The sequence below is a fragment of the Atractosteus spatula genome, chromosome 9 (genome assembly GCF_055471065.1).
Source record: "Atractosteus spatula isolate fAtrSpa1 chromosome 9, fAtrSpa1.hap1, whole genome shotgun sequence".
In the NCBI taxonomy this organism is placed as follows: domain Eukaryota; kingdom Metazoa; phylum Chordata; class Actinopteri; order Semionotiformes; family Lepisosteidae; genus Atractosteus; species Atractosteus spatula.
Genome location: NC_142714.1, coordinates 29,835,099 through 29,858,306, shown reverse-complemented (window position 1 = coordinate 29,858,306; position 23,208 = coordinate 29,835,099). Strand labels below are relative to the sequence as shown.

The window sequence follows — 23,208 nt, the reverse complement described above, 5'->3', positions numbered from 1 at the left end:
TTGCAAACTGATGTAAAACGATATTAGAACTTATAGTTGTCTGTATTTCTATTACACCTGGCTAGATGGGGTTGTTGTTTTTTTAACTGTACAGGATTTACGCACCAATCTCTACAGCTTTGTAACTGCTTCTATTTCTGAGACTTCTCTCATTATATAGGGCTGCCTATTGACGTCATAACATGTACAAAATAAATTTGAATATATTATTCTAATAAGGCGTCTGGTGTAGACGTTTAGCTGTACCCTCCCTGAACCCTGGAAAAAGAACAGTGAACATTAATTTCACATGCAAGTTAATTATCAAAACGATGTCTTTTATTAACAACATTTATTAAAAAGCACGCTTGAGCATAGTTGCAATACTTCTTATATCTGGAGGTAAATAATCCAACTGCTCACTTACTTAAGGTGCACTTGAGTGCATTTTTTGTGAAAATTATTTACACGCACTAGTATTAATCATAATATGGAACACAGATTAAAAGTATGTTTTTAAACATGCAAATAATACACAACATCCAACGGTAGAAACCCCTTTGCTTTTGATGATTTCACGTTCATGTAGAGAAGGAGTAAAAGTCTGCTAACCGACCAATTTATACAGATCTATGCGATTTAATTAAAAATCATATTCTGTTCTTGGTAAAAATATTTACAGCACTAAAAAAGCACTACAAAAAGCCTTTAGTAGTCTGCCGCCACCTTCAGTGGCTTTTCAGTACAGTACAACTACTACTAAGTCTGTACATTCTGTACTTTGCAACTTCCTGCGACCTTTTGCCAGGAAAAAGCAATCGTGGTAGCATAGCGCCCCTGTGTTTTTTTTTCTTTGAAACTATGCAGCGTTTTTTTTTCAATGTAGACCTTAGAGAGACTTAATCTATATTTGTTTAAAAGAAAGACTCCTTTAAGTCATTTATCAAATGTGGACAGGGCGTTCTGCTGATTTTGCAAACTACCAATTGTTTGTGGAACCTAACAGTACTTGACGATTATAAAAACTCGGAATTTGTACAAGGCTCTCCAGACTCCAAACGGGTTTATATTTTTTTTTATTAAATTTAATTTAGCCGCTCCATTTTCTATAGTATAGAAATTATCTATTTGTCTGGTGATATGGCATTTTGTGCGCTATAAAATGCATATAATGTGCGTTAAAATATTGTATTTATAACTATTCGTTTATTCAGTATGTTTCACTGTCATCGTGAGTAGCAATAAAAACAGTATTCCGTTTGAATTATTTTCGAAGGAAGTTTAATTTTTATGGCAGGTAAAACATAATCCATTTATCTTTCAGATAAACAAACAAACATAACGAATTGCTGGTATTTTCAGTTTTTCTGCGATTTCCTTTTCTACCAAAGGAGAAAACAGAAACTATCCTGGCCTCTAGTGGTCAAAAAAGTTCTGTCTTTAAACTCTCCATAGAAAATGCTGTTATCATAATACAATTGTACTAGCAGTACAAAGTAAGCATCAATATGTTTTTAACTTTTGGAAATTGTCCATTTATCCAAGAAATTTAAGGAAGAAAAATCTTTGAAGTTGTCATCCAGTATGTCTATATAGTTCAGATGGGTAACTGCGTCAGCATGCGTAGTCTGCAAAGGAACAAGTAATAGGTTTATTCTATGCTGAAAAGAGAAGAGAGAAAACACGTTTCGTTTTCGTTTTCGAAACGTGATGTTTTCTCTCTTCTCTTTTCAGCATGGAATAAACCTATTGTGTTTTTATTTATGTTTGGTTAAGATTTTGTGAGGATGTTTACAGATGAGCCTGTTTCACATTTGACATGAGCCAGATCTGAGCCTAAGCTACAGGGCAATCACATTGATATAGTACCAATATTAGTAGATTACACTTTAATAACACTGTAGGTTAAAACTAACTCTAAAGCATGCTGAATCATGTGAGGGCATTTAAAGGAGTGAGAGTTTAACTAAGCAGGGTTTTTATGAAAGATCACTCTGGTTCCTTTCTGAAAACACTTAATGTCTGTGCACTTCCTTAAGATTTCCATGGAATGGTATTAACAACTGTGAGTCTAAGAAGCCAACAACCTAGGCTTAAAGAAGTTAAAACCGAATACAGAATACAAAAAAGAAAACAACAGATACTGTACATATTGGCAGATAACAGCCTGAGCTAAATTAGATTAATGTTAAATATTAAATTAATGTGTAAATAATTATTTAATAAGTTTTTCTTTTTTTCTCTTGCTTTAAAGTCTGAGCTACCTTGCTAAATGGAAAGTATTTTATGAAATATGAAAAACCAAAGTTCATTAAGCTGATATGGTATTGCAGAGATAAGCATTTATCCTCTTCTGGAGGAATGCCTGTATTGATCATGTCTTTTCAAACAACCAAGATAGAGTTGGAAAACATAGGTGAGGGGGGATGCTAGGATACTGTGATTATAATATGGCATGCTTTGAAGTATATTTTAAAAATGCATAGTCCTAAATAAAGGCCTACAGTTTGAGGGAAAGCATTCTATGAAGTAATGAGACAAAGGTAAAGAGAAGAAGAATAAAATAAGATAAGAACTTAGTAGATGAGCACAGTCTAAAGATATTATGCTAAATAAAGGGCTGTAAAGCAGTGGCCAAAATTGTTTAATAAACCAATTAAGAAAAATATAAGGAGAACAAAAGCACTTCATAAAATGGCTAGAAAAGAACATCATTCAGTTACAGAAATGGAGTAAAATAAATTGCAAGTGGAGGAAGAAGTTTAAGAATAAAGAGAATGACAGAAAAGACTTTACAATTGAGGCTAAAATATTTTTTCTTAAGTATTTAAACAGCATAACAGAACAACATAACATAAGGATAAGTGTTACGGTCCTGGCTTCCGGACACAACAAGCTAAGACGTAGAAGCACTTAACCAATCAGATCCCTCACTCTCCACCACACCTCCACCGTTTAGTATACTTATACCCAGGCTACCTTTACCTCCTCGCTCAGTATTGGTCTTACCTAGTGAGCTACTCTTCCAGTTTGCAATTCCCCTTTGGTGTTTTCCTGGCTACAGTTTGTGTTTCCCCTACTGACTTCGATCCTTGGATTATGGTTTGGACTTGGCTTTATAAATTCTTTGGTTACTTTGACTCTTGGCTTTCGTTTCTTGGCTACGATTTTGGACTGCATTTTGGATATACTTTAACTGATTCCTCTTCCGCATAGGATCCCTAAACCCTTCTCTAACATAATACTGAGCCATGTCATGGATCCCGCGGAGCAGGAGGAAATTCGTACAGTCTTAGCACAACACTCACATGCTTTGACCCAGTTGAGGGTTACCATCCAGCAGATTTCAGTGCACCTGACTGCAATGCCGGCTGCCGCTGCTGCAACTGGAGCCGTCCTGTCTGCAACACCCACACCTCCGGCGACTAACCTATCGCCCTATACAGCGCCTGACAGGTTTGCCGGGGCATTCTAGCACAGTGTTCCTTGATTTTTAGAAACCACAGAACTTCCTGTTTTCAAAAGAAAAGATAGATTTTGTGGTTTCCTTACTGCATTAGAGTGGGCCTCTGCCTTGCTGGAATGGGAAACTCCTGAAGTGCTGGATTATATAACAGAAACTAAAGACGTTTTTTTGCCATCCTCTTAGGGATCAAGACACTGCCTCCCACCACTCGTCTACACATCAAGGTCGGAGAACAGCGGCAAAATATGCAGAAACTGACTGGAAAGATGAAGTACTTATTTCGTTTTTTCATCAAGGCTTGCAAGAAGAAATTAAAGATCACTTGGATTTTATGTCTCTTAAAGGCAAGACGCTAGAAGAGGTGATTTCACAGGTGAACTAGCTTGAAGACCAGATATGGCTTAGAAGACACGAAAGCTCTTGGGCACTACGATTTGAACCCCAACAGCAACCAGACACTAGAGAACTGGACACTGAACAACCATGGGAGATAGGACATACTCGCTTAATTCTAGATGAATAGGAAAGATGCCATTGGGAGTGTCGCTGTGTGTACTGTGGAAGGACAGGCCATTTCAGAGCTGGCTGCCTACTTCTGCAGAGGCGCCGTCCAGTCAATCAAGAACCTAAGGTGAGTGAAACTACTCCTTTCCCTCAATTGGAAGCTGGGTTTTTTGTTCCGTCCACGATATTTTGGGAAGATAAACATATTTCTCTCATTGCCTTTATTGACTCAGGGGCAGCCGGAAACGTTATCTGCGAGTACAAACTTTGGATGGCTCTCCAGTTTATCCAGGTCACATTAAATGGCAGACTACTCATTTAACTTTGCAAGTTGGCACAACACATATAGAAGACATCCAGCTCTATTTGCTCCATCACATCCTGTGATCTTGGGTTTCCCATAACTACAAAAACATGATCCCCACATATCTTGGCACCATAAGGAAATTCTTGCCTGGGGTTCCCTGTGTCTGAACACTTGTTGTCGTCTGCACTGACTGAAATGTCCCGACTCCAATCTCCTAAAATCCCCCCCCAGTATTCTAATCTTATGGAAGCTTTTAATGAACAGAAGGCAATGTCACTTCCACATCACAGACCATAAGATTGCACTATTAACCTTCTGCCTAGAACAATACCACCTAAAGGGTGGGTTTACCCTCTTTCCAATACCGAATCTGAAGTTCCGGAAAAATACATCCAAGACTCCATGAAAACTGGGTTTATACGACCATCCACATCACCAGCATGCGCAGGCTTCTTTTTCGTTGAGAAGAAAAACCGTGGACTACACCCCTGCATTGATAATAAGGGTCTTAATGAGATAACAAGAACCAATACCCCTTGCCTCTAATACCGGCAACCTTAGAGTCTGTGCATGGAGACAAAATTTTCACCAAATTAAATTTACGGGGGGCTTAAAACCTAATTCGTATATGTGAGGGAGACGAGTGGAAAACTGCATTTAGATAGATAGATAAGACTTTATTGACCCCGCAGGGAAATTGATGTGTTACAGCAGTCCAAACCCAGACAAAACAGCAAAACAAGCAAACAAGCAAAACCAGACATCAGAATAGATGAAAAATTATACTAAATAAATAAATAAAAATAAATAAATACATAGGTGTGTGCAAAATATGATGATTATAATGTAGTGGCAAGGCTTATTAAAGTACAGGAATTAAGTTTGCTGCTCCCTTGCCAGTCCCTCTCTCCTTCATCTCAGTGGTGCTTGATACAGAGAGGCCATTCCATTTGGTTTACATTTAACGTGTTTTTCTAGCTGATAGAGTGTCCTGATAAGGAACAACTCCCAAGGCTGAGACACATCAACCACCCTAACAAATGGTCATCTCATGGCGCCTCAATGTCTGGGAGATTCTGGGAGAGTCTTATCCCAAGTTGTTTGCAACTCTAAGGTCAGAGTGCATTGTTACTCATCATCAGCCAATCAGGAACTGGTAGGGCAGGTTAACCCCACGTGTGTCTCGGATGCCCATGAAACTTTCAACCAATGAACGACCGCAGTTCCTCCAGGTAAAACAGGCAACACAGAGTTCCTCAGTGCGCCTCCTGGACATCCTCAGACTCAGCTCGGACAGCCACGTAATGGGCAGTGTGTCCAAGTGCAGGACTTACCTTTTGTTCTAAGAGTTGAGAACGGAGGTTGCCAGCACATAACCAAAGGATCCACCCGAGGTTAGCCACAGCAAGCCTCATGAACCCAATCTGAATCTAAGGATTCAGGACTAGCGCTTCATCAGGAACGAACCCATCTTCTTCCTGCCTAAAGAGCATGACCTGCTGGGACCCACAGTCACTTTTCTCCTGTGCACAAACTCTGCTAGTTTCAGCGCATCACAGCAAAAATCTCTCCCTCCTTCTCCCACCACGTCGCAAGCCGCAACAGCACTGCCTGGCACAGAGCCAGAGAGCGCCGATTGGACAGCAACAAGCCTGCCACTGTTCTTTGTGTCTGCAGGAGATCTGAATCCCCAGAGATTGGATGAGTATTCAACATTCTGCATTATAGCTCGAGAATTCAATTGGTACCTCAACCTGAGTTGATATCAATTTAATTCCTATGAGTGATGTACTTGCTTTTGAGTATCTAGTGTAGAAGTTGTAATCCAAGTTCATTTACGAAATGGTCTAAATGAATGATATACTGAACATATGTCCCCCTTTGTAACTTATTTGTTACTTTTTGTGACGATAAGATCTGTTATGTTTTTATGCACATTTTATGTATTAATAAATGTATTCTCGTGTATTAGTATCCGTGTGTGTGCATTGTTTGAGTTATCCTACAAGGTTGATTCTAATAGACATCAGAAGAATCATTTTGTGACGTGCTGCTACAATTAATAATTGTCCCAGTTAAGCACAAAACCCCTACATTTACTGGTGCCTCATGAGAGGATTCCTACAATAGTCACTGTAAAAAAAATATAATATGTGCAAAATGTGCATAGTTTTATACAGATTGATTGTCCAAAAAGTACAATGGAGCAACATGCTGTCCATAGACGAGCAAATGAAGGGCTAACAGTCCTAGCCTAGGGCAGCGTTATACACCCTGTCAGCCGCTGGGAGGAAAGACCTACAGAAACATTCCCTTGAACACTGTAGCTGGAGCAGTCTGTTGCTAAAAGTGCTCTGCTGCCCAATAACAGTCCCATGAAGTGGATGAGAGGCATTGTTCATGCTGGCTGTGAGCTTTGTCAGCATTCTCCTCTCAGCCACCACCTCCAGGGGGTCAAGGCTCAACCCTAACACAGAGCCAGCTTTCTTGATGAGTTTATTGAACCTGTTTGCATCTCTTGTCATGATGCTGCTGCCCCAGCAAACAACAGTGTAGAAGATGGCCGCTGCCACCACTGATTCATAAAAAATGTGTAGCGGTGTTCCACACACACCAAAGGACCTGAGCCTCCTAAGAAAATAAGAGTTGGCTCACACCTTTCTTGTACATTTATGAGCACTCATGGACATTATGAGTATTTGGTGATGCCATTTGGCCTAGCTAATGCCCCGGTGGTCTTTCAATCACTCATAAAACAATATTTTTCGTGATATGATTCACAAGTTTGTTTTGGTGTATTTAGAAGATATTCTGATTTTCTCCAGTAACTACCAGGAAGTCAGGGAAGTACTTTCCCAGTTCATTAATAATAAATTGTACGCTAAACTAGAAAAGTGTGTAGTTGCAAGAAAAAGTTTGTGAACCCTTTGGAATTATCTGGATTTCTGCATTAATTACTCATTAAAATGTGGTCTGATCTTCAACTAAATCACAATAATAGACAGATTCAATCTGCTTAAACTAGTAACACACAAAAAATTGTACTTCTTCTTGTCAATATTAAACACATTGTTTAAACATTCACAGTCCACAGGCTGGAAAAAGTATGTGAACCCATGTATTTAGTAACTGGTAGAACCTCAGCAATAACCTCCACCAAACGTTTCCTGTAGCTCCTGATGATACTTGCACAATGGTTAGGAGGAATTTTAGACCATTCCTCCTTACAAAACTGTTTCAGTTAATTGATATTTCTCTGATTCCTTGCGTGAACAGCTGTCTTCGGATCATGCCACAGCATCTCAATTGGGTTGAGGTCTGGACTCTGACTTGGCCATTCCAGAACACACTTTTCTTCTGTTTAAGCCATTCTGTTGTTGATTTACTCCTGTGTTTCGAGTCATTGTCTTGTTGCATCACCCGACTTCTATTAAGCTTCAGGTGACGGACCGCTACCCTGACATTCTCCTGTAAAATTTCTTGATACAATTTTGAATTCATTGTTCCCTCTATGATAGCAGGCTGTCCAGGCCCAGAGGCAACAAAGCAGCCCCAAACCATGATGCTCCCTCTACCATGCTTCACGGTTGGGATGAGATTTTGGTGTTGGTGTACAGTGCTTTTTTTCCATCCAAACATAGTTTTGTGTATATCTGCCAAAGAGTTCAACTTTTGTCTCATCTGTCCACAGAACATTGTCCCAGAAGCTTTGTGGAACATCCAGGTGGTCTTTTGCAAACTTGAGACGTGCAGCAATGTTTTTTTTTTGGAGAGCAGTGGTTTCCTCCATGGTGCCCTTCCTGTTTTTCTTGTAGTGGATACATGAACAGAGACTTTGGCAAGTTCAAGAGATTTCTGCAGGTCCTTTCCTGTTACCTTAGGGATCTTTTATACCTCCTTCAGAATTGCACGCTGTGTTCTTGCAGTGATCTTTGCAGGACGCCCATTCCTAGGGAGAGTAGCAACAGTACTGAATTTCCTCCATTTGTAGACAATTTGTCTTACTGTGGAATGATGAACACCCTTGCCTTTAGACATGCTTTTGTAGCCTTTTCCAGCTTTATGCATCTCTACAATTCTTCTTCTAAGGTCCTCTCATTTTTCTTTTGATCGGGGCATGGTTCACATGAACAGATCTTTCTTGAGAAGAGCAGACTCTGTCAGTAACCAACCTTTATATTGGGCAGGGCACCTCCAACCCACACCTCCAATCTCATCTCATTCATTGGAACATCTAACTCCAATTAGCTTTTGGAGAAGTCATTAGCCTAGAGGTTCACATACTTTTTACAACCTAGACTCTGAATGTTTAAACAATGTGTTTAGTACTGACAAGAACTACAATTGTTTGTGTGTTATTAGTTTAAGGAGTGTTTTTCTATTATTGTGACCACATTTTTATGAGTAATTAATGCAGAAATCCAGGTAATTCCAAAGGGTTCACAAACTTTTTCTTACAACTGTATATTCCATATTTCTAAAATACAATTTTTAGGTTATTTTATTTCTCTGGAGGGGGTAGAAATGGACTTGGGGTCACCACTATAAGTGATTGGCCAACACCCAGAAACCTCAAGCAGATACAACGTACTTGGTTTTGCAAACTTTTACAGAAGGTTTATTAGGAATTTTAGCTCAGTGGTCACTACTATAATGCAGCTAACTCGGAAAAGACCTGGGCAAGGTAAATGGACTTTGCAAGCTGAAGTGGCCTTTCAGAGACTGAAACACCTTTTACAACAGCCACTATTCTAAGACATCCTGATCCAGTCACGGTGTTGGAGCTGTCCTGTCCCAATGACATGGAGAAAAACAAATCCTTCACCCTTGTGCGTTCTTCTTTAAAAGACTGTCATCTGCTGAGATTAATTATGATGTAGGTAACTATGAACTCCTGGCAATAAAATTGGAACTGGAAGAATGGAGACACTGGCTGGAGGGAGCATAACATCCATTCCTGATTTATACAGACCTTAAGAACTTGGTATACCTGCAGTCTGCCAAGCGTTTGTTTCCTCGACAAGCTAGATGTCACGGACGTCCAAAGGGACTAACCGTGGGGAGCAGGAGAGCGGAAAAAGACCCATATGCGTAGCGGCGAGACGGGAAAAAGGCCCGGGCTCATTAGTGCAAAGAGTTCAGGAAAGCCGTATAGAAACCTATGCCCTAAGGGAGCGGACGTGGGGCGCCCTGGTGCTAGGCGGGTCTCAGGACATCCGAACGTCAGTGCTGAGCGAGGACAGAGTGCAAGACCCAGAAATATATAGCCCAAGGGAAAGAGAGGGACAGGAAGGACAGCAGGCCAGAAACTAGGGACAGGACAGAGAAGGAGCGCCCTCTGGCTGCAGAGGGTGTGACAGTACCCCCCCCTTCATAGGCGGCTCCTGACGCCCATACAAATAAATGAGCTGCCCAGCACTGGGGGGAGGAAAAACTTCATTTAACTGAAAGGAAACCTCCGGGAGTCCACGGCTGAGAGCTACCCCCTCCTCCGGGGTATAAACCTTTATTGGGTGGAGGAAGGGGGGGTCAAGTAGAGCTCCAGAGACTTAAAACAAAAAAGTACACAAGCACAAACACAACAGACAAAAACCTGGGAAAGACCAGGGAGCGAAAAGAATGGAGGAACGGCAGAAAGCTTACCATTCTATCACTGATATCGGAGAGAGCAAAACCAGGAAGAGCCAGGCACGAGAACCCGCTCCAGACACAGAAGCTCGGAGTGATATCCAGTAATAAGAATAGGCAAGCCAGCTCAACATTCAATCACTGATATCTGAGTGATCTACCCGAGGAAAGCCAGGTGCAGGACCCGCTCACAGGTACGGAAGATCGGAGTGATATCCAGCGATTAGAATAGAGGAACTGAAAAAAAAACAGCCCAGAGAACAAGAAAAAACTGCGGCAAGACAAAAAGCGCCGCTCGCGGGGTCAGTAAGTGGCTCAGCATTCTGTCACGGACGTCCAAAGGGACTAACCGTGGGGAGCAGGAGAGCGGAAAAAAACCCATATGCGTAGCGGCGAGACGGGAAAAAGGCCTGGGCTCATCGTGCAAAGAGTTCAGGAGTGCCGTATAGAAACCTATGCCCTCAGGGAGTGGACGTGGGGCGCCCTGGTGCTAGGCGGGTCTCAGGACATCCGAACGTCAGTGCTGAGCGAGGACAGAGTGCAAGACCCGGAAATATATAGCCCAAGGGAAAGAGAGGGACAGGAAGGACAGCAGGCCAGAAACTAGGGACAGGACAGAGAAGGAGCGCCCTCTGGCTGCAGAGGGCGTGACACTAGATGGTCCATATTTTTCTCCAGGTTCCGATTTCTCATTACCTACACTCCTGGCTCCAAGAACACAAAAGCAGATGCGCTCTCACGCCTCCACGACCCTCCAGAAGCTGAACAGACTCCCATACCCATCATCCCCCCCAGCAGATTTTTAGCACTCATCAAATGGGACATTAAATAAGTTGTTAGGTGCACTTTGATTGGACATTCAGAACCTCCTCAGTGCCCCTTGGACAAACTATTCATCATTAACAACGTAAGATCTTCAGTATTACAATGGGGTCATGACACTTTTGCCAGGCACCCTGGGATTCGGTGCACGCTGGAATTGATTTTCCGTGACTTCTGGTGGCCATCTATGAAAGAGGACGTCACAGAGTATGTACAGGTATGCACTATATGTGCTCGAATTAAGACTGCTCGGATGAGGATGGCTGGTGTATTGCCAATCCCCCACCTCCCATGGTCTCACATCTCTGTTGATTTTGTCACTGACCTCCATGCAAGCCAGGGTCATACTACAATCATGGTAGTAGTTGATTGCTTTTCTAAATCAGTGCATTTTATCCCTCTGCCTTCATTACCCTCTGCTCATGAACTAGTGGACTTGTTTGTTCAACACATCTTTCATTTACATGGTGTACCTAAGGACATTGTGTTTGATAGGGGACCCCAATTTGTATCTAGATTCTGGAAAGCGTTCTGTAAATCCCTAGTTGCTTCAGTACAGATGCAGCCATTCAAAGTGCGCGGCACAGACACGTACCGGAGGTAATTGGCTATGGCCTCGCGCATCGTGATACGAGATGACGCAAAATACCGCGGTACGTGATTGGTTGACCGACAAGGGCACTCGTGGTGCGTTGGTCGGTCGTAGAAAGATTTAAATGTCTTTACTGTGCCCGTTTTAGTATTGAATATTTATATGCAATTTTACCACTGAAGGGAAATCTTAGTAGCTGAGCATAAAAAGAATAGGAGCATACTGTAACGTGTGTGAAGGCCATAAACGATATTAATTTTGGAACATAAACATACAGTATATGGCTGGTCTCGGTACTTTAAAGAAAACATACACACCAGTATTCCATTTATCCCTAAACATTTTAAGCATCGAAGTCTTTTACTAACGTGATACCGGAGTCAACAAGCATACAAACAAGAATTTGATTAAAAGGGAATATAATATGGAATCGCATATCTAAAGAAATTAATAATGATATAATTATATTCATGTACTGCAACACAAGAATAGTACATGCTGTATGATGCCTGTTGATAATGTTTGTAGGGCTTTTTCAACACTCCTCATGTGGCGCTGTGGGTTAGGTTCCTGACTCCTACGTCACATGTTGGGTGTTCAAATCCAGCGGGAGCCATGACTTTTTTTAACAAACATTTCTTTGAAAAATAAAACGTTTCCCTGGGTCAGAGATTAAATAAAACTTCACTCGCACCAAACAAATTTATATTTCTAAATATCACAACATGATCGAATTTAAGTCATTTTAATAACAATGAATAGTCACCTATGTGTTACAATATAAACATTTATATTGATTTAAATCGCGTTTAAATCGCCTTTATTTAAAACCCATAAATAAAGCTGATACTGTTTAGACTTTTAATTATTTAAAACTGTATTACAGCAGCACAATGCACAATGCAACGTAAATTGCTATCTTTGTCTTCTGCGTAATAATGTTCACCTCTCTGTCCAGCAAATTAACAATAGGAATAATAATGAACTTCATTGTATATGGCGCCTTAGCAGTCGGCTCTGGCTTTCCCATCTATACCGATGCACTGCAAGTACAACTCCCCTCTCTGCGGGAGTGCTGGCTGTGACGAATTAAACCGGTTTCACAGGTATTTTCAAAGTAGAAGGGGGCGAGATTTCCAGCAAGTACAGTACTCACTAGTTAAGAAAGCTAGGCTCCTCAATGAAATCCATTTAACATGCTAATGCGTTGGTGTAACGGTCCGGGCGTGGCAAGCTTCTAATGTCTCCCGACTACGGCGAAAGGACAATGAACATATTCTACCCGTACATGAGAATATAATGCTGGCGCGTGGGAGCGGTGGGGTGCTGTACCAGCTGTCAAAAAAAAGTTGGTTTTTTTTTAAAAGTCAATTGAGTGTCCATAATATTGCAGTAAGTGAAAAGACCACGGGCATTCTTCCTCCCCCTACATTCTCAGAGTAGAATAGAATTTATTATTAGCACAATTTATTACAGTGTTAAATTTAATATTATTGATTACAAATAATTTATGCTAACACCTAGCTTTCTAAACTAGTAAGTACTGTACTTACTGGGTTTTGGAGGGGGGGGGAGGTGTCTTTCGCTGGAAAATCTCGCCCCCTTCTACTTTGAAAATACCTGTGAAACCGGTTTAATTCCATATTAAATTCCATATTAATTCCATATTTAATTCCTTCACTTCTGCATAAGCTTTCTGGAGGAACAGTGGATGGGATGCGGCTCTTTCTGGGAATACTGCAAATTCACAGGTGCCTGACTTGATGGAATTCACATTATCATATTCACATATCACCCCCCCCCCCCCTCGCTTGCCCTCCCCCCTGTGTATTGTCTATTTAGGGCAAGCGAGAGAGAGTGTGCTGTCATTTGACAAAACAAGGCTCGCCAGATAATGTGAATCGAAACCTGTTTTTCTAGCTTTTAAAGTCGTGCGATGTGTAAGCAAGAACACATCATTATATCTTACATATGAAAACTACATAATATAGCTCCCAAACGCAAACGTGTTTTTAATAAAATGCTTTTATTCACTCATAATCTGACAATTTCAGGAAGACTAAGGAAGGACTAAGGGAATTGTCATCTGTTGTTGAAGCTCTGTGAGCTCGGTGACTTTGAGACCACTTGTTATCCCAAGTTGTTTGAATCGCCACAATTCAAATAGAGAAAAAAGAGCTGACTGACAAGATTTAAGATGTGGCTGTCAATGTTGGATTAAAAAAAACACGTTGCCCGACGTTAGTTGCATTGCTTGAAAAATAATTTTATTTCGAGAGACTGGATAAGTAATTCAAGTGTTTTTTTAACTTCCTGAAAAACAAGTAATAATTTAACAATATGTGCAAACGTTTTATGATATGTCGCTGTTGTGAATGTCTGTGGAGTGTATCTTATTTGCCTGTCCTGGCTGTGCTCTCTCGCTCGCCCTCCCCCTCTCTCAATTCAATTCAAGGTGCTTTATTAGCATGACAGATGGGTACAATCAGTGTTGGGTATTAACTTTGTAATCTGTGGTCCTTTTAACTGTTTTTACATCTACTGTATTGCTTTGAGATGCCACTTTTAAAGGTGATATATAAAATCAAGGCGTTAACTTGCTTTAACTTCGCAAGTCTAAGTTCTTGTGTCCGTCCTATCCGAACCCGAAAGTATTACAATATGTATCTTTATAGCAGGTGGTGTACAGCTTTTTAGTATAGATTACACTTTTCTAAAATGTATTTAAAAAATAAAAACAATTACAATCTAATCTTTCCACGTTTGATCCCAAGATCCCAAGAAAAATAAATCTAAACGGGGAGAAAGCTATGCTGAAAGTTTATTAAGATACTTAGAAGACAAAGATATCAATTTATGTTGCATTTGTCTGATTGTGAATCAAAAAACACAAATATTTAAACACACGTTTGAGATTTAAATCAAAACGCGATTTAAATCAATATAAATGTTTATATTGTAACGCATAGGTGACTATTCATTGTTATTAAAATGACTTAAATTCGATCATGTTGTGATATTTAGAAATATAAATTTGTTTGGTGCGAGTGAAGTTTTATTTAATCTCTGACCCAGGGAAACGTTTTATTTTTTCAAAGAAAGGTTTGTTAAAAAAAAAAGTCATGGGTCCCGCTGGATTCAAACACCCAACATGTGAGGTGGGAGTTAGGAACCTACCCCACAGCGCCACCAGCAAGGTCACGTGAGGAGTGTTGAAAAAGCCCTACAAACATTATGAACAGACATCGTACAGCGTGTACTATTCTTGTGTTGCGGTACATGAATCTAATTATATCGTTATTAATTTCTTTAGATATGCGATTCCATATTATATTCCCTTTTAATCAAATTCTAAAAGTATGCTTGTTGGCTCCGGTATCACGTTAGTCAAAGACTTTGATGCTTAAAATGTTTAGGGAGAAATGGAATACTGGTGTGTATGTTTTCTTTAAAGTACCGAGACCAGCCATATACTGTATGTTTATGTTCCAAAATTAATATCGTTTATGGCCTTCACACGCATTACAGTATGCTCCTATTCTTTTTATGCTCAGCTACTAAGATTTCCCTTCAGTGGTAAAATTCCATATAAATATTCAATACTTAAACGGGCACAGTAAAGACATTAAATATACATATACATACTGTATACAGTACAGTTTGCATACAGTAATATGTTTATGTTCCTAAATCAATCTCTTTTATGAGCATGTGAAAGGCATGGTGAATCGGAGATTCTCAAAAATTACTGTACTTTGCATGATTGGAAACAAATGCGTGATTGCGAAATGCTGTGGTGTAACTTTTACAAAGACGGTCAATGAAAAAAAGAATGTGGACCAGGGCAATACTTTGAGTTTACAGCTTGTCCAAGGTCATTCATTATTAATACTATTAGTAATATCTTCGTTAAAGACTTTGATGGCGACAGCTCAAACATGAGAGGTTGAGCTTTATTAGCTCCACCTTGCGGAAATTCCGGATACTATTATTTTACTTGAGGTACTATATGAGAATTTACGGTAACTCGCGGTAGACTGCGTAAAGCGCACCGCAAAATAATGCGGTATCGCCTGCTCGTTTTGAATGGCTGCATCTGTATCGTTAACCTCAGCTTACCACTGTGATAGTGTCGGTAGTATTAGGAGGCTGCCTGAGCACCAGCAGAGCGCGTGTTGTATTCCGTGCGGTGTGCCGGTGTGTAGTCGTCTGCAGAGGTTTCAGTTCTCTGGTACAGGAGAGTAATCTTTCTCTAATCGGCGAAATTAGTTTGTGTCGCCGGTGAGGAGATACATTCGGTTCTACCATGAACGCTGTCTGCGGGCGTGTGGGGATCTTAAATCGCAGCGCTGATTAGCATCAGGTGTGGAAGCTGCACATTCCCACGCACCACTGAGTGGGAAGTGCAGTGGGAGGTGTGTTCCACTATCACACCACCTTCAAGCCAACAGTCAGACAGAACGCATTCACCAGGAGCTGCAGACCTTTCTCTGAGCATATATTTCTACTACTCATGATAACTGGGTGTCATTAGTTCCATGGGCAGAATATGTGCACAATTAGATAAGATAGATAAGATAAGATCACTTTATTGGCCATATACAATTTCTTGTATTAGGAATTTGTCTTTTTTGCATACTCCAACTTGCTCTCCAAGAGACACACAGACAGGAAGAGAAGCTTGGGGTCGGAGTGCAGGGTCAGCCTTTTATACAGAGCCCCTGGAGCAGTTAGGGTTAAGGGCCTTGCTCAGGGGCCCAACTGAGTAGGATTCATCTGCCGGCCTTGGGATATAAAGCAGCAACCTTCCAGCCACAGGCAGAGATCCTTAGCCACAGAGCCACTGCACTGCCCAATTCTCTATCAACCCCCACTACAGGAATGTTACCTTTTCAGTGTGCACTTGATTACCAACCTTCCTGCTTCCCGGTCACTCCACCAGATACTGAGGTACCTTCCATGCAGGAATATATCACTAACTTACAAAACCTCTGGAAAACAGCAAAAGATGCACTATATCATACAGCTTTACGGCAGAATAAGGCTGCGGCCCTGCACCGTCGAACTCTACCAAGACTCTGACGTGGACAATTTGTTTGGTTATCAACCTGCAACCTTCCCCTAAGCCTTAAGGCAACCATCTTATAAACTTGCTCCAAAGAAATTGGTCCATTTCGCATCCTTGCTCAAGTTACCTCTGTCTCCTACCAACTGTCTTTACCACCCACCCTGAGGATTCACCCCACCTTTCATATTTCACTCCTTAAACCTTATCACAGATTCACCTTGCCGAAAAAGCACTCAGCATACTCTCAGACCGGAACCGGAAGCGTACTGTATAAAGTTTGAATAAGTTCACTCAGAAAAGATGTAATGTCTAGACTGACATTCAATGAATGCAATTACAACCTAAGTTGTAAACATCTTTTGGTTTCATTATGAAGCTTATTAGAATAAATTCTCAATGTAAAAATTATAGTGTAAATTCTTTCCTAAAGAATCAAAAATAAATAAAGAATTCTTGCAATTGCATAGAAGCCAAGAGGAATTACATTTTTAGCTGTTTTGTTTAATCTTCTGTCTAGAAAGCCCCACAGTTTCAAATTAATTCACAGCAAAAGAACACAAAGAAGAAAACGGATTCTTTCTATAGCCAAGAGGTGTTCCACAATTGTCTAAAATGTAAGTGTAATGCCTTTCAGTGATGATGACGGAAGCATTACACACTGACATATTACTGTGTAAGACCAGAAAAGGAGCAACTGATCCACTGCTGTTTTTGTTATTGGTGGCAGGTAAAGGCATATTTGAGCCCTAGCCAGTTCTGGGTATCAGAATCTAAGTGTAGCAGCTTTAGCTTTTTGAAACGTTAACTAGAGGTAAAAAAAATTCTAATGTCTACCAAAATACTGTTACTAAGTGGCTGTTTTTGTAGGTGGTTAAAGAGTTCATTCATATCCCTTGCTGTGCAGGGCCTAAGGCAAATGTAATGAATTCAAAAGTCTGCATAAAGAAGGATATACATTTGATATTTTAATAAATTTAATGATAAAAATTGTTAATAATTAAGGAAATGAAAAAAATCCAATGTACCTTATATTTAACTTGCCCCCCTCCCTCCACACACATGCACATTTCATTAGCTTTCCCATAATGTTTAGTTCCATGTTCCTTATACATAAGCACCAATAGCTGTTAAATTTACATAACTAAAGAGCACTGACTACTGGGGAAATGTTTTCAAAGTGCACAGCTTACACAGTTACAAATGGAAGTTAACAAAAGGATAGTTAAATGAAAAAGTAAAAACATTTTTTATGTAGCGTCTTTTTCAATATATGTCACTAAATACAGAAAAAATGTCTTTCAGGTATTAATAGACTTAGTCTCTTGCAACAATCATGTAAGAAAATTAGGATTTACAGCATAAGAACAAAAGGAAAATAAAGCTGTCAGCAAAATGTAAAGATTTAAAATTCAATGCCATCCAAAATGACAACAAATATGGAGATCCATACATCATTAAGTTTGTTTTTGTAAAAGTGACATCTATTTTTACTTTTAGACATCAAATTAAAACTTGAATATACTCTATACCTCATACAATTCTGGGGATCTTCACACAAGAAAGGGAGCAATGTGTTACGTGTAAATTCCCATAAGTATGACCCTTTTAAGATACCACTTTGGCTTCTTGTTTTGTCTTTTTGTGTTTTATGTCTTCTGCATTTTATGAATTTAAAATTAGGTTAAATTAGGGCTTGAGCCCAGTTAGGGCTTGAGCCTCAATGTGCATAACAGTCCAAATAATAATATTGTTCATATTTGCGTACTAATGGGAAGCTAGTTTTACTACTACTGTTTCTACTAATAGTAAAATAATAAATATTTAATTAATATAATATTTAGTTATGTATTTAATTAATATGCAATTATTGATCATGTTAATTATATTACTAATTAATGAATATTAATAACAATAATTCTTTATACTTATATATCCCTTTTCTGGAAACTCCACTCAAAGTGCTTTAGAGTTAATGAAGACTCCCCTCCATCACCACCAATGTGCAGCACCCACCTGAATGATGCGATGACTGCCATAATGTGCACAGTATGCTCATCACACATCAGTTATCAGTGGGGATGAGAACAGAGTAATGATGTCATTTCATGGATGGGGATTATTAGGAGGCCATGATTGGTAAAGGCCAATGGGACATTTGGCCAGGACGCTGAGGTAACGCCCGTATTCTTTTCGACAGAAGCCCTGGGATTATTAATGACCACAGAGAGTCAGGACCTTGGTTTTACATCTCATCCAAAGGATGGTGCCTATTTACAGTATAGTGTCCCCATCACTATACTGTCGCATTAGAACCCACACAAACTGCAGGGTGAGCACCCCCTACTGGCCCCACTAACATCTCTTCCAGCAGCAACATTAGTTTTTCCTTAGTAGTAGTCTGCAAGTAGTAGAGAGTGATGTTTTAAATGTTGAAGTAGCAGGTTTTAGTATTTGCCTGTTACAGTCATAGCCACATATACATTTCAAAGAATTATCTGTTGGGTCTTGTGACTAGCTGACTTTGACTTTGGGATTCCAAAAGCAGTGGCTCATAACAGAGTGCCAGATCAGCTAGGAATGGAGAATGGTGTGCTTTGGCTTTGTGGCAAAACAGTTTGTAATGATGTCAGTGAGAAACATACTGATCTTCCAACTGGCATTAACGTCTGTGTAAGTTACAGTGCAGCTTGCAGCATACTATGAGGGGTGGATATTTCTCCCTGTAGAGTAAAGGCATCACTTCTGTTAGCGAAATCTTAATTCAAAATTAGGGAGAGACTGTATAAAATCAAAATGATGAAAAAAGCTTAAAAATAATTATAAATTAGTGGATTCATTCGCATTTCTAATGTTCTATTTGACATATTGTACAGTATGTCAAAGATACTCATGGTAAGGTAACAGGGGAGTTCAAACAGCTCAAAAGAAATCCATTGTCTTTTATAACCCTCAGTAGTTGTATGTGTCATGTATGTGTATGTGTAATAATAGAATTTACAAACTGCTTCATTTTTTTCTAAATAATATTATGAATTTACAATTCTGTCTAATTGTGTGAAAGTCTCCAGTCCTTGGACTGGAGTTTGTGTTTTGAAGAACTGAGACAGACAAGTACAGTAAACATATCCATCAGTCCCTCTAACCATTGATAATACCGTGCATAATAAAATGCAGACACAAGGGTCCTTTCTTGTTTGCTGTACACAGGGGAGTTCTAATTGCCTAACACATCCCAGCACCATCCTGGTATTTAATTCCACTGTAATAGAAGTCCTTGGTACCAAGAGGCATTGTTTCACATGCATTTATAAAGAAAGTACAGAAACATTTACTCATTTTATATTTTTCTAGTATTATTGGTTTTTATGTAATCCAGTTTAATTGTATTTGTACCTTTTAATCTTTTTCTTCATAAATGTAGAATATGTGGGTTACTTTTTTTTAAAAACAGTAAAATGTTGATAGAATATAAGTAGCACTGCTTCACTTGAAAAAATAATAAGGGAGGAACTAGCTAACAATAATTCATAGTTAGGTACAAACATTTTATTTGTGAATGAGGAACTTGATTTGCAAAAAACCCCAGTTCAGAACTTACTAATAAGGTGAAGATGTCAGCATGTTAATGCAAACTTACATGTTTTTACAGAAAAGAGTTAAACATACATTAGTATCTCAGGTGGGTAGCTGCGTCAGCATGCGTAGGCTGCAAAGGAACAAGTAATAGGTTTATTCCATGCTGAAAAAAAGAAGAAAGAGAACACAACGTTTCGGCCATGAAGCCTTCTTCAGGTGACACCTGAAGAAGGCCCCATGGCCGAAATGTTGTGTTCTCTTTCTTCTTTTTTTCAGCATGGAATAAACCTATTTCTTGTTCCCATACATTAGTATCTGTCATTCCTGTCACACGTCATTTGATCATTTTTTAGACCAGCTGCCCAATTAATCTCTGTAGGATCTTCATGTGAGAAGGAAGAACAACAATACACGTAAAATGCCAAGGCTTCTTTAAAATACCTTGTAATATTGACATTTATCACCATACAAGTTTTAACATATATTTGTTTCATCTTTGCATTAACTAAAAATAATTATAAAAATACTATAAAGAAATATATATATCTATATCAATATTTCTATTTTTATATTTTAGTATTTAGCTTCATTTTCTATTCCTATTTGATTAAAGGAAGGTTATATGAAAATTTCAGAAGAAATAAAGGGCAAATTGTTTTTTAAAAATGACAATAAGAAAGGGACTGAGCCAGTATCAACCTTAAAATGCTTGGCTGCCACTTCTCAGTTCTGCCTAACAGAAGATGTACTGTTAAGGGGCCTGGCAAGAAACATATGAAAACAAAATAATTTCCTGTTACATTGTAATTTATTAAAAATAGTTGCTTTGTGTCTCACTGAGCCATTTACTTCTGCTGGGAACAATCAAGAACAACTGGCCTTCATTGAAAATAATTTGTGAGTTTTCTGTTTGTTTATTTTTCCACATTCAATTTGTCAATTATTAATATAATTGACAAATTGTAATATACAAAACAACTGGAAGTATATACTTCTCTTGTGAGTGATACACACAAACGTTGCCAATCATTATGCACAAAGTATGCAAAAAGCTTTCCGGGTTAAAGAAAGAGCAACCTGTGACATGAGTGGGGGATAAAAATATATCTTCATTGAACCTACATTGAAAATTATTGTAGAAAATAAGACATTATTTGCAGTTTCATTAGTAGTGCTGTAAAAGCTAAAAGGCTTGCTGGATATATCTCTGACATTTTTTAAACAGATATATTGTTCATTCGATTTGTACAAGATAAGCTCAGGAAGTTGAAACATTTTCTGTGCACACAAAGATTTTTTTAACTTTTATTCTGAGGTTATAAACAAGAACAAAATAATATCTGCTGTGCACAATAATGTTACTGGGTTAACCTCTATTATCTGTATCCAGGGACTTATTTTTATGTGTTTGTATGGTATTTGTCCTATTAATAAAGTTTTGACATGATGGTACAGAGTTTCCCTTATTACTGTTTTAGAATTTTTTTAATGAATTTGTTCTATACTAATAGAAAATATTTGAGAGCATAGCTATATCAGCATAGCTATATTTCCTCATGGTGAGTACACAAGATTCGGTATATTACTGTGTTAGTTAGTCCCTTAGCTATTAACATGGTCTGTACTATATTAAAAAAATGTTAGAAAAGTCCTTGATTATACAGCTTTGAGTATTAAGGATTATTATGGCTTTATAAGAACAGAAAGCTTTGACTTTTACCAGGATATGGCTTGGTAAGTTATAGATAATGAAATACTGTGTTTCACATTGTTTTAGAATAGGTCAGATCTGTCTTCCACTTCTTTTCAAAATTTAAGGTTTAAAGTGAACATATAATCAAAATCTAAATATTTAAAAATATTAGTGATAAATTAGGAAAATATTCATAATATTTGACACGTGACTAGATTTGCCTTTTTTTCCCCTAGATTGTCAAACAGATTCTGTTGTAATTTCTTCTGAGAAAATTGCACAATATACAATAGTTTACCAGTTGATACTGCTTTTACAAATGCACCTGTGAGTAAGGTCTTAGAAACTACCATAAATTAACACCAAAACTAATTGCAGGATTTATTTTAAGAACTGTTTTTTGGGGGGCATTACTAGATTATTTTTCTTGAGTTGGAAGAGCAGAATTTCCTTTCTGATATAAACCTGAGGTCAGAATATGTCAGTTGTAATGTGACATAATTTTTTTCTTAAAATATGATAACACTTGTCAACATGTGTTCCACAACAGAAAATAAGCAAAATATAATTGAGGATAATTCATAGCGCTCAATCTAACATGATCAGTACTTTTAAATAAAATTACCCTGCTGTTACTGTTACAATGTTAATGTAAAAACATTACATTATTTAATTTTATCTTCATAACAGTTTATCCTTCCTTATTACTACAATTAAAAATAAACGTTTGTAACATAATCACAGCCAAAGTTATATATTATCACTTACCGATCCCTTTTCTTGAACAAGCTAGGTGAATAGGGTGGCTGGTAGGTCATTTTTATTTTTGTAAGATCTCTGTAATTTGCCTTGGGAAGGCAAAGATTGGACAGCGAATGTGTGCGTTTACCCAGTGGGAGAAAGACAACTTGGCCTTATTGGAAAACCAAGGAGATCATGGAAAGGGACAGTTTCTCTCTGGAGTGCAAAAGGGGAGGAGGTTCAGAGTCTGGAGTGGTATATAGTTGTGTTCCAGTCATTTATTTTTCTGGAAAAGCAGGGAGCTCATGACTGTAATACAGCTGGAAACCACCCCAGTCCCAAATAGTGAAATCATGTTAAGAACAGATTCAGAAACAACAATATTGTGTGATTTAATCTGGTTTAATATAAATTAATGCCTATAAAAATAATTTAGAATACAAAACAGGTTACAAATACATTGGGCTCATTATGCCACTTTAGAGTTTATTCTTTAATTCTCTATGAGTATTTTATTTAATATTCTATGTAATGTTCTATCCTGCTTCTGTACTAATGAACTATGTATATGTATATGTTTTAGAACAGGTTCCATAGGCTTTTGATATTGACAGATTAGTTCACATGTACATTTGCAATTAAATGGATACCTAGTTTTTCATTACTGGGTAAAATAAATTGAGTTCTGTGCAATGAACTGTGTCTGTAATTACTATTTCCAAGCTTCATAAAATGTGTGTACAATAATAAACAACAAAGCTTTCCTTCCAGTTTTTGAATTAAAACTAATTATTATTTGCTCCTTTATGGTACTCAGCATTTTATAATTAGT

At 38.6% G+C, this 23,208-nt stretch overlaps 1 protein-coding gene across 1 annotated transcript in view; it reads right to left on the bottom strand.

Moving 5' to 3' along the window:
- Positions 1–23,208, bottom strand: part of tsc22d3 (TSC22 domain family, member 3) — an 83,816-nt gene that overhangs the window by 3,153 nt on the left and 57,455 nt on the right. The gene's annotated exons all lie outside the window — the stretch shown is intronic.